Source organism: Triticum aestivum, chromosome 2B (assembly GCF_018294505.1).
Source record: "Triticum aestivum cultivar Chinese Spring chromosome 2B, IWGSC CS RefSeq v2.1, whole genome shotgun sequence".
Lineage (NCBI taxonomy): Eukaryota > Viridiplantae > Streptophyta > Magnoliopsida > Poales > Poaceae > Triticum > Triticum aestivum.
The window spans coordinates 803624225-803637166 of record NC_057798.1 but is presented as its reverse complement, the minus strand read 5'-3'; the positions used below and the strand labels follow the sequence as shown (position 1 = coordinate 803637166).

The window sequence follows — 12942 nt, the reverse complement described above, 5'->3', positions numbered from 1 at the left end:
GAAGATATATTTTTTATTCCATTACCGTACTTATATTCAATAAATATTTTACAACTATACATACATAATCAAATGTAACAAAGTCATATGTATTTTTAATTTCCACATGTTATTAATTGTTGGTTCTATAGTAATAATCTCCCAGCGTTTGAGTTGACTAATCCAATGATACTTGAAGAAGAGTGAAATAATATTTATATTTTCAGAAAATCAAATCTCATTGAAATGTTTTGCAACCGATTTTGCAGCATGTATCTCTAAGCGGTGAAATGCTAGAATGTAGAAAGAGGAAAAACAAAACGAAGACACAAACGCCGGGACACGAACGTGCAAAAGAAAAAAAGCGACCACGCTGGGACTCGAACCCAGAATCTCCCGCTCCGGAGGCGAGCGCCTTATCCATTAGGCCACGCGGTCATTGTGCACTCCTGGCGTAGCAAACGTATTAATAGATGGATAAGAAAATTCATACTGCAAAATTGGCTAAAGTACTAGAGAGTCTTTGCACCCAATTAATCAATTTCCAGGACATAATTTACCAAAAACATGCAAGAATATTATCCCAGCAGCTCCTCATATTAATTAAAGACTATGTCAGTCACGAGTCCCAACAAAATTACAAACAACATTTTCTATTTCAAAGCAACTGCAAATTTCTATTATAGAAATGCCCATTAGTAAAATTTACCAGTTATTATATCCTAAAATGCTCGTAAACTAGAAAACTCCCATTCTTATGAGATGCGTAAACTTAACTAAATAGAGTAAGTTTTTCCTTTTTGTTGAGCATACACGTATATGATCCATCTCATGAAGAAAGGTCTGGAGATTTGTTTTTTTTTTAAATATAAGTCTGGGGAAATGTGAGTGTACGTGTCTGGAAAATGAAAAATGTGCGAAATCAACTGAGGCTCGAGGGCCGCTACGGGTAGCCCGGGCCCACTGGAATACGCTCCGCTCAACCACGGCCCGTCCAGTCATCAACTCCCCTCCCCCAGATCCCACCGGAATCCTCCGCCGCCGACGACCACCGTCCACACCACCGCCCGTATACCGCCTGGCTTCCGCGATCCCGGCCGGTCGCGCCACCGCTGGGAGGAATGCGGGGCAGCTCGAGATCTGGCGATGCATCGGAGTAGGCGACCGAGCCGACGACGGCCGCCAGGCGAGCGCTGTTCTTTGCCGTGGAGGAGCGGCGCGTCGAGGGGAGGCTCCGGCGGCGCGTCGCTGGCAGCTCGGCAACTACGCAGGTAGCAAGTTTAAGCTTCACATTTGCCCTGACCAGGACAGGAGGGTCAGGTCACTAATCAAATCAACTCCACTACTTAGCTCTTTTAACCTGTCAAATCTTTATGATGGATTCTGGAGAGTATGCATGTACTCTACTAATCTGTCTATCTATGTTCTTGATCTTGTAGCGATGCTCTAACTACTTCGATCACACAGCATTACAAGTCCAAGGTCGATTATCAGTATGTGTGCAGAATCCATCGTCAGGTCAGGCAGGAGTTGGAATCTTCACAAGATAATCTAGACCTATATATTTTCTCAGCTTGTGGCAGTGTTGGAAAAATGTTTTCGGTATTGCTGGTACAACCTTTTTCTTCTTCTTGTGTGCTCCCCCCTTCCCAGTGCTTGTTTAAGTAGTGCTGGTCTGTGCCTAAATGTGCGTTGGTTGTAGCACGGCTTAGGTTTCCTGAAAATTAAGAGAACAAAGGTCCAGTGCTTTGTGTCTGCTCTGCATTACCCAGTATAGTCTGTCCAACTCAGCAAATCAGCAGGATTCTCCTTTTGGATAGTTTATTATCTGCATATTGCCTATGTTTTCTTGCTTGTGTCTGAACATCTTTAAATATGAGGTTTACATCTTTTGCCTGAGTCAGCACGTTTACATAATGTATCTCTGTTATTCATATTTTTTATTTTTTATTGGTATATTCATAATTGTATGATGTGAACAAGTAGGCATAATTTATTCAAATGGATCTGTGTAGCTTCCCCTAGCTAGTGTAGTACTTCCTCTGCCCCAAATTATAAGACGTTTTTGGACGGAGATAGTACTATTTGACAATCAGGCAGCTGTTGGGTATAGGTCATTGATCTTGCCATTTCTCATCCTGAAAACAGTCCTAATACCTGCATGCTCTGAGTTTTAACTAATGTAGCCCTTTCCTTGGATAGGGGAATGGAAAAATATATGTGAAATCTCAGCATAGCAAGTTCACTGTCCTTTTCAATGAACAATCAGGCAATGCTGTACTCTTGTGGATGTTTACTTATGGAATGGCACAGACAGCACCCATCAGCAATTTAGCAATGCTCATGGTATGTGCGGACTAACTGATGCTTAAGCTGATAGTTTGCCATTTGCCATGGTGGTTCCAACTTGCTTGTATTGTTAGTTTGTCCTTGGTGCGTAGGGTCCTAAGTAGTATTAATTAAGAATGCTCCTGTTTTTTCCTTTAAAAAAGTAGTATCGTTTGAACAAGTATGCTTGATTTGTTCAACCATATTGTAGCTGTCTTAACATGGAAGAAGTTAGAAGATGTTACAGCAAATAGATATAAGTACATTATTCATGACGTGGTTTAAAGAAACTGCTGCTGCCCACTGCTGCCTGGTTCAGCTTCTTCTTCTTTTTTTTTTTGACAAAATGTAGCCTGTGCTACTTTTCATTCATTAAGAGAACTGGCAGAGCCAGAAGAATACATGAAGGATGTGTAGTACATCCGTGTCACAGTTCAGAAATAGATAGAAGAAATTCAGAAAATAAACCACCACCTTCAGTTCAGACTGCCTCTGCTCAGCGTCGTCCCCATCTCCGGCTTGATCAGCATGAACCACGAATGAATCGCCCGGCCTATAAATCAGCTGCATTTTAATGAAAACACAGGCGACTGCATTTTAGCTAATCTGCAGAAAATCTGAGTTTCTTAGATGGAATGAAGCCAAGGAGATGCAGTTGCTAGAAGATTTAGGGCTAATTAAACAGGGCAGCTAGAATGACCTGTTCCTGGCGTTTCTCTTTATGCATGGTATAATAGAGTTGATGTATCAAGGATGCATCGTGACCATCGCCGATGTGAGGATGGTTGGCTTTTCGACATCCACCACTTGTGCTCTCCTCCTCCTGCTCATCTTCTTCTTCTACCTTCCTACTGTTGCCATCTCCTTGTCCTTCAACTACTCCACATTCAGCTCAGCGGACCAGAACGCCATCAAAATCGAAGGCGACGCATCCTTCAGCGTCGGATGGGTCGACATCAGCGCCAACAGGTACGGCAGCATCGACTACAGCAATGGCCGGGCATCGTACAATGCCCAGCCGATGCTGCTATGGGACAGGGCGACCGGCGAGGTTGCCAGCTTCACCACGCGCTTCTCGTTCGTCATCTCCGGCAACATCAGCAGCAAGGGGCAAGGCATGGCCTTCTTTCTCGCCGGCTACCCGTCCAGCCTGCCAGCCCGCTGCCCTGACTACAACCTCGCCCTCACCAACCAGAGCGCGGATGCCGTGGCGGCCGGCGACAGCCGGTTCGTGGCGGTGGAGTTCGACACCTTCAACAATACGGTGGTGTCTGACCCCCACGATACCTTCGACCACATCGGCATCGACATCAGCTCCCTCCGGTCGGTGCGCACACTGACTATGCCAAGCTTCGAGCTGACGGGCAACCTGACTGCCGACATCAACTACGACAATGTTTCCAGCATCTTGTCAGTGACGGTGTGGCTTGGTGATGATGATGAAGGCAAGCCAAGAAACCGGAGTTACAACCTTCGCTCCAAGGTTGACCTCAAAAGCGCACTGCCGGAGCAGGTCTCGGTTGGCTTCTCCGCATCCACATCCAACGCCATCGAACTGCATCAGCTACACTCTTGGTCCTTCAGATCTTCGTTGGAACCGCCGCCGCCGCCGCCAGCAGCAGCAATATCTTCCCCGTCAAGGCTGGGTCCGGGAGTTATAGCCGGGGCAGTTGCTGGTGCATCAGTGTCCCTCGTGCTCATCTTTGCCGCTACAGTGGCACTCGTTGTGCGTCGCCACCATCAACAAAAAATGGTGGAGACGGATGAGTACCACACAGACTCGGAAGGCGAAGGTGACCCGATGATGGAGATCGACATGGTGAAAGGGCCAAGGCGGTTCCCATACCACGAGCTCGTGGAAGCGACGAGGAACTTTGCCGCGGAGGAGAAGCTTGGGCAAGGTGGCTTTGGTGCGGTTTACCGAGGCTACCTGAGAGAGCCAGCTGGGCTTCCCGTGGCCATTAAGAGGTTCTCCAAGCATGATTCTTCCCTGCAAGGAAAGAGGGAGTACAAGTCAGAGATCAAGGTGATAAGCAGGCTGCGCCACCGGAACCTCGTGCAGCTCCTCGGCTGGAGCCATGGCCGCGAGGAACTCCTGCTGGTTTACGAGCTCATGCCCAACCGCAGCCTCGACATCCATCTCCATGGCAAGCAGGGCACCTTCCTCACATGGCCGATGAGGATGAAGATAGTGATGGAGCTCGGGTCCGCGCTGCTCTACCTCCACGAGGAGTGGGAGCAGTGCGTGCTGCACCGGGACATCAAGCCCAGCAACATGATGCTAGACGAGTCATTTGGAGCTAAGCTGGGCGACTTCGGGCTCGCAAGGCTTGTCGACCATGCCGCCGGGACGCAGACTATGACCGCAGTCTCAGGGACTCCGGGCTACTTGGACCCCCAGTGTGTCGTCACCGGCAGGGCCAGCGCCGAGTCAGACGTGTACAGCTTCGGCGTGGTTCTGCTGGAGGTGGTGTGCGGCAGGAAGCCGATGAGCTTCACTGTGACCGATCAGGACCAGCAACAAAAGAACGGTGGCGTGTTCCGGTTGGTTGAGTGGGTTTGGGGGCTGTACGGCCGGGGAGCCATTCTTGAGTCTGCCGACAAGCTGCTGAATGGTGAGTTAGACGTAGCAGAGGTGGAGAGGGTGCTGGTCGTCGGGCTGTGGTGTGCACACCCGGACCCGAGCGCGCGGCCGACCATCAGAGAAGCCATGGCCAAGCTCCACTCCAAGGTCGACAAGCTGCCGGTGCTCCCCTCCAAGATGCCGGTGCCGACATATGCTCAGCCACCGTTCGCCTTGGACATGGACGACGGGCTGTCAACGTTGCTGCCATCGTCCACCAGCACCAGCGTCCCACCGCACACCATTTGTACGACAACCAGTTCTTCGGACGGACGTGGTAGCACCTCGACGACCAGTTAAAACAAGGCATATTCTTCTCTACTGAAACATCAGTACTAGTGCTAGTCATTTGTTTAGGTTATGGCTTGCGTTTGATTTGTTCCAAGTTACTAACTGTCATCGGCCGGCTCTAGTACGTGATCTGGTCGTACTCTCTATTTTATACACTGTTTTGTTTGAGTATGGGGGACAGGCTTGATTAGCTGGTAACCTTATGAAATCCTCTACAGCCTTTATTTCTAAGTCCGTTGAGATATCATTACTATATACACTATATATACTATTTCACACTTCACTTCTGGTTTATAAATTTTTGAACCAGGTTCCATCACTTGCATAACGGAAATACAAAGTGCAACGACACTGAGATAGAAGACCGGGAATGGTTGGTGGGGGAGCATCACCAGAAAACCCACTGCGCGTGTCTACAATCAGAAAATGTGCCATCGGGCAACAACCTGGTGCAGTTTTGATTGTTTGATAAACTCAGCGATAAGACGATGGAGCGCTTCTTTTCTGCAGCTCAGTTACGGTTTAGATGGGACCCTTAAGACTTGCCTCGTGCCATGGAGCATGTTTGATTTAAGAGAGTAAGTCAACATACAATTTGTTTCTTGTGGTTTTTTAGAAAAAGTGTTTGTTTATGATGAATCATGGTTTGAGGGACACATATTGTTGGTTACCAAACACCAAGCCCTATTCTGATATGCTTAACGATTGTTATAAAGGTGATGAAGGAAATGAAGCAAGAAGCTTCTGGCCATCATGGTATGGCAATGCAAGAAAAGCCCAAGCAGACAGCAGACACTGGTTTATCAGAAAGGCTGAAAGATTCAAGGGCACCGAATGCTGTCAGCAGCCAAAAAGGTTTTCTTTATGCTACTTTTTTTGTTCTCTTTCATTTTCTGCGGGCTGCCTTATATATATATATATATATATATATATATATATATTAGATCAAGGTGTAAATATATCAATGTGTTTACATTACTACAATTTATTGATAGTAGCATCAAATTTATCTCTAAACATATGCTAAATTTTCTTTCTGAAACCAATTTTCCAATGAACATTTGGAACATTTACGGCATTGAGGCTTTCCATCATGGTATACCTAGACGTGGTATGTTGCATGTATGTTTATTAATTTTGTCACATGCCAATTTTACTGTCAAAATGTACATGGAGGGGAACAGAAGTCACTTGGATAAAAAATAAAAAATAAATGTTTGCATCTAAATTGAATGTCAGAAGAACGTACGCGTTTATATGAATGTGAGGTATTAGAACGGTTCTTATTTCTGGCTGATATGATGAAACAACAAACGTAATCACTGGCATTGTTGGTTCATAGACAGCACATACAAACTTTTTAATCGACATTTTGATGTATGACGAAAATTCACAGCCTACAAGAATATCTTAGCTTCATCATAGGGACCTCTTTCCTAAGCTTGGGGCAGCGCTGTGAATGCTCGAGTATGTAGTGCTGGCATGACCATTCTTCTTGTGTACTTTGGCAAATTAAGATGTAAACCACCGCGGAGAAAACTAGGGCTAGGTAAATAGGTAATGATGGTCTGTGCCACTAAATGGCTGTTGGTGTAGTGTGGCTTAGATGGATTTCATGAAAATAGAAAGTGAAGTTCTTTGTCTCTGCTCTGCATTTCTCATTATTATCATAGCCTAATAACTCAGCAATAATCCTCTTTTCGATATTACTTGATAGTTTATCTGTATATTGAGTCTGTTTTCTTGCTTCTGTTTAAACATCTTTATTATGACGAGACTCACTTTTTTCATAATAGTATGATGAACAAGTAGGCATGTTTTATTCAAATGGTTATGTTACACAGAACAGACATGCATATGAGTCATAGGGTAGTTTCTCTTACCTAGCAATAATATTATTTGAGAATCAGGCAACTGTTGGGTATAGGTCATTAATCTAGCAACTCCTCATCCTGAAAACAGTTCTAATACAGGGATGCTCTACTAATCTAGACCTTTCATTGGATAGGGAAGGGGGGAAATATATAGGAATCTCGTCATAGCAAGTAAGCTCATTGTTCTTTTTCATTGAATTAAGTATCGGATAATACTTTACTCGTGTGAATGTTTACTCCGGAATGACATTCAGAAGTTTTGCAATGCTCATGGTATGTGTGCGGACTAACTGCTGCATAGAGCTGAAAGTTTGTCATTTGCCAGGGACCCCAGGGTGGTTCCAACTTGCTTGTATGGTCAGTTTGTCCTTAGTACGTAGGTTCCTAAGGTGTCTTGTTTTACCTTGTTTGCTTTGACCTGGCGCTTCCACGGAATAAATCTTTGTTACGTAGAATGCTCCTTTTCCTTTAAAAACTAGTGTGGTTTGAACAAGTATGCTTGATTTGGTCAACCAGATTCTAGCTGTTTTAACATAGGAATTAGAAGATGTTACATCAAATAGACAGACCATTATTCACGGTGTGGTTTAACATAAACTTGGCCGCCTGACCGGTCGCCGCCGCGATCTTCAGTGCACTTCAGACCCGTCTCCCCTTTACGTCGTCCCCGTCTCTGGCTTGATCACCATGAATCATGAATGAATCGCACGGCCTAGAAATCGGCTGCGTTTTAACAAAAACGCACTCAGGCTGCATTTTAGATAATCCGTAGAAAATCTGAGTTCCTTAGCTGGGAGTAGTCAAAGAGTCGGAGTTGACTAAGTGATTGAAGCTTTCAGCGTTCTAGACTAGATAGGAGATTGAATTAGTACTAATTTTACCAGGCAGCTAGACTGACTTCTTCCTGGCGTTTCTCTTTATCTATGTATAACAGAGTTTATGCATCGAGGATGCATCGTCCCCGGCGCCCGGGATGGCTGGCTTTTCGACAACCACCTGTGTTCTCTTCATCATTTTCTTCTACCTCCCAGCTCCTGCTGTCTCCCTGTCCTTCAACTACTCCACTTTCAGCTCGGCAGACCAGAACGACATCAAGATCGAAGGCGACGCATCCTTCAGCGTCGGATGGATCGACATCAGCGCCAACAGGTTCGGTAATATCGACTACAGCAATGGCCGGGCGTCGTACAACGCCAGGCCGATGCTGCTCTGGGACAAGGCGACAGGCGAGGTGGCCAGCTTCACCACGCGGTTCTCGTTCGCCATCTCCGGCGACATCAACAGCAAGGGGCAAGGGATGGCCTTCTTCCTTGCCGCCTACCCATCTAGCCTCCCTGCCCGCTGCATCGATTACAACCTCGCCCTCACCAACCAGAGCGCGGACGCCGTGGCGTCCGGGGACAGCCGGTTCGTGGCGGTGGAGTTCGACACATACAACAATACGGTGGTGTCCGACCCCCGTGAGACCTACGACCACATAGGCATCGATATCAGCTCCCTCCGGTCGGTGAGCACGCTGACCCTGCCGAGCTTCGAGCTCACGGACAACCTGACTGTCATGATCGAGTACGACAATGTTAGCAGCATCTTGGCGGTGACTGTATGGGTCGATGATGATAGATCCGGCCAAGCAAGGGACAGGAATTACAGCCTTAGATCCAAGGTTGACCTCAAGAGTGCACTGCCGGAGCAGGTCTCTGTTGGCTTCTCCGCGTCCACATCCAATGCCATCGAACTGCATCAGCTACGCTCTTGGTCCTTCAGCTCTTCGTTGGAACCGCCGCCGCCGCCGCCACCACCACCAGTAGCAACATCCTCCCCGTCAAGGCCGGGCCCTGGAGTTATAGCTGGGGCAGCTGCTGGCGCAACATTGTTCCTCGTGCTCCTCTTTGCTGCCACAGCAGCACTCGTAGTGCGGCGCCGCCATCGCCAGAAAATCGTGGAGACGGAGGAGCACTACACAGACTCGGAAGGCGAAGGTGACCCGATGATGGAGATCGAGATGGGGACGGGGCCAAGGCGATTTCCGTACCAAGAGCTTGTGGAAGCGACCAGGAACTTCGCCGCGGAGGAGAAGCTTGGGCAAGGTGGCTTTGGTGCGGTTTACCGAGGCTACCTGAGAGAGCCATCTGGGCTTGCCGTGGCCATCAAGAGGTTCTCCAAGCATGAGTCCTCCCTGCAAGGAAGGAGGGAATACAAGTCGGAGATCAAGGTGATAAGCAGGCTGCGCCACCAGAACCTGGTGCAGCTCCTCGGCTGGTGCCATGGCCGTGAGGAGCTCCTGCTGGTCTATGAGCTCATGCCCAACCGCAGCCTTGACATCCATCTCCATGGCAAGCACGGTACCTTCTTGACATGGCCGATGAGGATGAAGATATTGCTGGAGCTTGGATCCGCGCTGCTCTACCTCCACGAGGAGTGGGAGCAGTGCGTGCTGCACCGGGACATCAAGCCCAGCAACGTGATGCTGGATGAGTCCTTCGGAGCCAAGCTCGGGGACTTTGGGCTCGCGAGGCTTGTCGACCACGCCGCTGGGACGCAGACGATGACTGCAGTCTCAGGGACACCGGGCTACTTAGACCCCCAGTGCATCGTCACCGGCAGGGCCAGCACCGAGTCCGACATGTACAGCTTCGGCATGGTGCTGCTGGAGGTGGCGTGCGGCAGGAAGCCGATGAGCATGATCCCGTCAGACGAGGACTAGCAGCGCAAGAACGGCGGCGTCTTCCGGCTGGTCGAGTGGGCCTGGGGCTTGTATGGCCGGGGAGCCATCCTTGAGGCAGCCGACGAGCGGCTCAACGGCGACTACGACGTTGCGGAGGTGGAGAGGGTGATGGTCGTCGGGCTCTGGTGCGCGCACCCGGACACGACCGCGCGGCCAACCATCAGAGAAGCCATGGCCACGCTCCACAACTGCAGCCAGCTGCCACTGCTCCCCTCCAAGATGCCGGTGCCGACATACGCAACGCCGCCGCTCGCCTTGGGCGACGAAGTTGGGTTGTCAACGTCGCTGACGTCGTCCAGCTCCAGCGTGCGGCCACCAACCTCTGGTGCAACAACGACCATTTCCTCCGACGCTAGCACCTCGACGGCCAGTTCAAACAAGGCCTCTTCTTCTCTACTGAAACATCAGTACTAGTGCGCTAGTCATTTATATATTTAGTTTATTATGGCGTGCGTTTGATTTGTTCTTTTTTCTTTTCTGATGTGAGGCAATCTTTTGATTTGTTATCGGGAGTGTTGGACGACCACTCGTTGTCATATATAGCAGATGGAATATGCACGGTTCCAAGCCAGCAACTGTCATTGGCCGGCAATCTAGTCATCTGGTCAACTGGTACACTTTATTTTATGTCGTTTTTGCTTGAATTTGGAGGACAAACTTGATTCATTGGTAAGCTTTTGTGGAATTCTTAGAGGCTTTTGAGAAATTATTACTAAACATTAGATACTCGCTCACTTCGGGTTTATAAAACTAACGTGTCATAGATCATCGCTTTCACGACCATTATGTGAATTATCTATACACCATTTAAAATACGAAACTATTTGTACTGCGGGTATAGATATGCAGAGCAGGAGATAGTGGCTTTGAACATTCAAGCATGCACTGAGCAAAAACAGCAATGCGCCTTCATCAATCAATGACAGAAAAAAGCAACTTTTGAAATGGAAAGGATGGGTGGGCTGGAGAAGCAGAAACCTGCTTGTAATTATCGGAACAATTATTTTGAGGGCCTTGAACATCTTTTGTGGACCTTGGGAACCAGTCTTGTGACATATCTGAACATATTCCGATGTGTCTAAATAAATCTTGTGAGCTATGGACTTTTTTTTCTCAACTATTTAGGCAAACTTTATGATGAATATTTTCTGAATAAACAATGAACATGTTGTCAATATATGATGAAAATTTTTCCGTACATGAAGGACATTTTATAAACACGGATAAATTTTATTTTATGCCCGATGAATATATTGATATGCACTAATTTTTAAGATATAAAACCGACATTGCTAAATACACAATAATTTTTCTAAATACCTAATGAATTTTTTAATAGATGATGAACATTTCTTAAATACCAGATGGACGCTTTTAACACATGTTTAAAATGTTTTTTAAAACCAATTATAACATTGTGCTGAGCTTTTTCAGATCTATAAGAAAAAAATTAGGTCACATACAGTCTCTTAATTTAAACTATAAATTGATAAAATATATCAAAGAGAAAATCATTTTTATCAATAAACAAAGCAATAAAAAGTGTTTCCATAATAAAAATAATCATGTATGTAGGAACCTGCACTATTTTTTGGTTTGTTTTCTCCTTTTAATGTTTGTATATTTTCTAGAAAATAAAAATGCATATATTACACTTAAATTACATAATTTTTAACAAAAGTGTTTACCATGATTATGAAAAAATGTCAACACAATATCAAAGTTTTGGTACTCCCTTGGCCCATTTAATTGACGCGACCAATGCAACAGTTAATTAGGGCCGGAGGGACTAGCATAACTCTAAAATACCATTCATAGTAGTATATAATAAAGGACTGTTTGTCACATTTAAAATATGTTCATGTATTTAAAAAATGTATGTGCCATTTTTTTAAAATGATACAATGTTATTTTTTTGCATAATTCAAAAAATGCTTCCTTTTTTTGACCCAAATAATGTTTCCTACCATTCAAAAAATGTGTGTGACATTTTAAAAAAATTCCAGACATTCCAAAAAAATGTTGGTGACATTTAAAAATATGTTTATACGATGTATAAAATGTTCATGTAGTTTTACAAATTTGTTTCGTGCAAAGAAAATTTAACATATAGTTGGAAAATGTTTAACATGTGTTCAGAAAAATGTTAAAAAACATTTATTTGAAAAAATGTTCAGTGTGTCTCAAAATGTTCAATCTGAACAAAAATATATACAATGTGTACTGAGAAAAGTAGAGATGTGTTGAAAAGAGATAAAAAATAAGTGGAAATACAGGAAAAACTGATGAAAACAAAAGAAATAAACAAAGAAAATCAAAAAGTAAAGAAAAAAATAAAAAAAATGAGAGACTGAAGAAATACCACTAAAGAAATACAAAACCACCAGAAAAAGGTTAAAACCCGTCACAGGAAGCATGCAGAGGGAAAACATGCGAAAAAACTGCTCCTGCTGGAACCAGAATTGGGCTACTGCGAAACGGTACAACATCTCGCAAAAGGCGAGAAATAGCTCTGGCATACAATGAGCAAGGTATGCTCCTGCCCCTCCGAGCACGCGATCGAATTGTCCTTTGCTTTGTTTCACGCTCCACCAAAACATCGGCCCAGCTGCATGCGTCGTCACTTTCTTTTTTAACTCAGCTTTAAACTAATTGAGTGTTAACTGACGAAAAAAACTCGAGAGGGCATTGTACTTCTTCATGTGGAAATCATATATAGTTGTGAAATTAGTTTGGAGCACTCATGAGGACTAGAAATATGTAGGACAATAGATACGGTAAGCATTTCCACCATGCAACCCACTGCAACCCCTCCCACTTAGGCTCAACCAACTCACAACAACATTTTTAGAATCCAGAACTCAATCAAACATAGCATTAGGCTCTCTAGCTTAGTGTGGACCAGAACATTTTTTAATTAGTGTGGACAGATCATGCCATGTACTCCGCCGTAAACGAAGGGCACGCTTAGCCGCAAGTGCAGGTATGTGATCACTGGATAAGACCCACGTACTACTATATAGTCCATACTTTTGTGGTGCTTTGGTTGCGTGCATCAACTAGGCTGGACTTGACCCCCCCCCCCCTTTTAAACAAATTCTATTGTTGGTGGTACTATCATG

At 45.5% G+C, this 12942-nt stretch overlaps 1 non-coding gene and 1 pseudogene across 1 annotated transcript; one reads left to right on the top strand and one right to left on the bottom strand.

Moving 5' to 3' along the window:
* Nucleotides 1-344: 344 nt before the first annotated feature.
* On the bottom strand, nucleotides 345-417 carry TRNAR-CCG (transfer RNA arginine (anticodon CCG)). Its single transcript has one exon. It is a non-coding gene; the product is annotated as a tRNA-Arg (tRNA).
* A 530-nt stretch (nucleotides 418-947) lies between these two features.
* Nucleotides 948-10777, top strand: LOC123047554 (uncharacterized; annotated as a pseudogene).
* Nucleotides 10778-12942: the final 2165 nt, after the last annotated feature.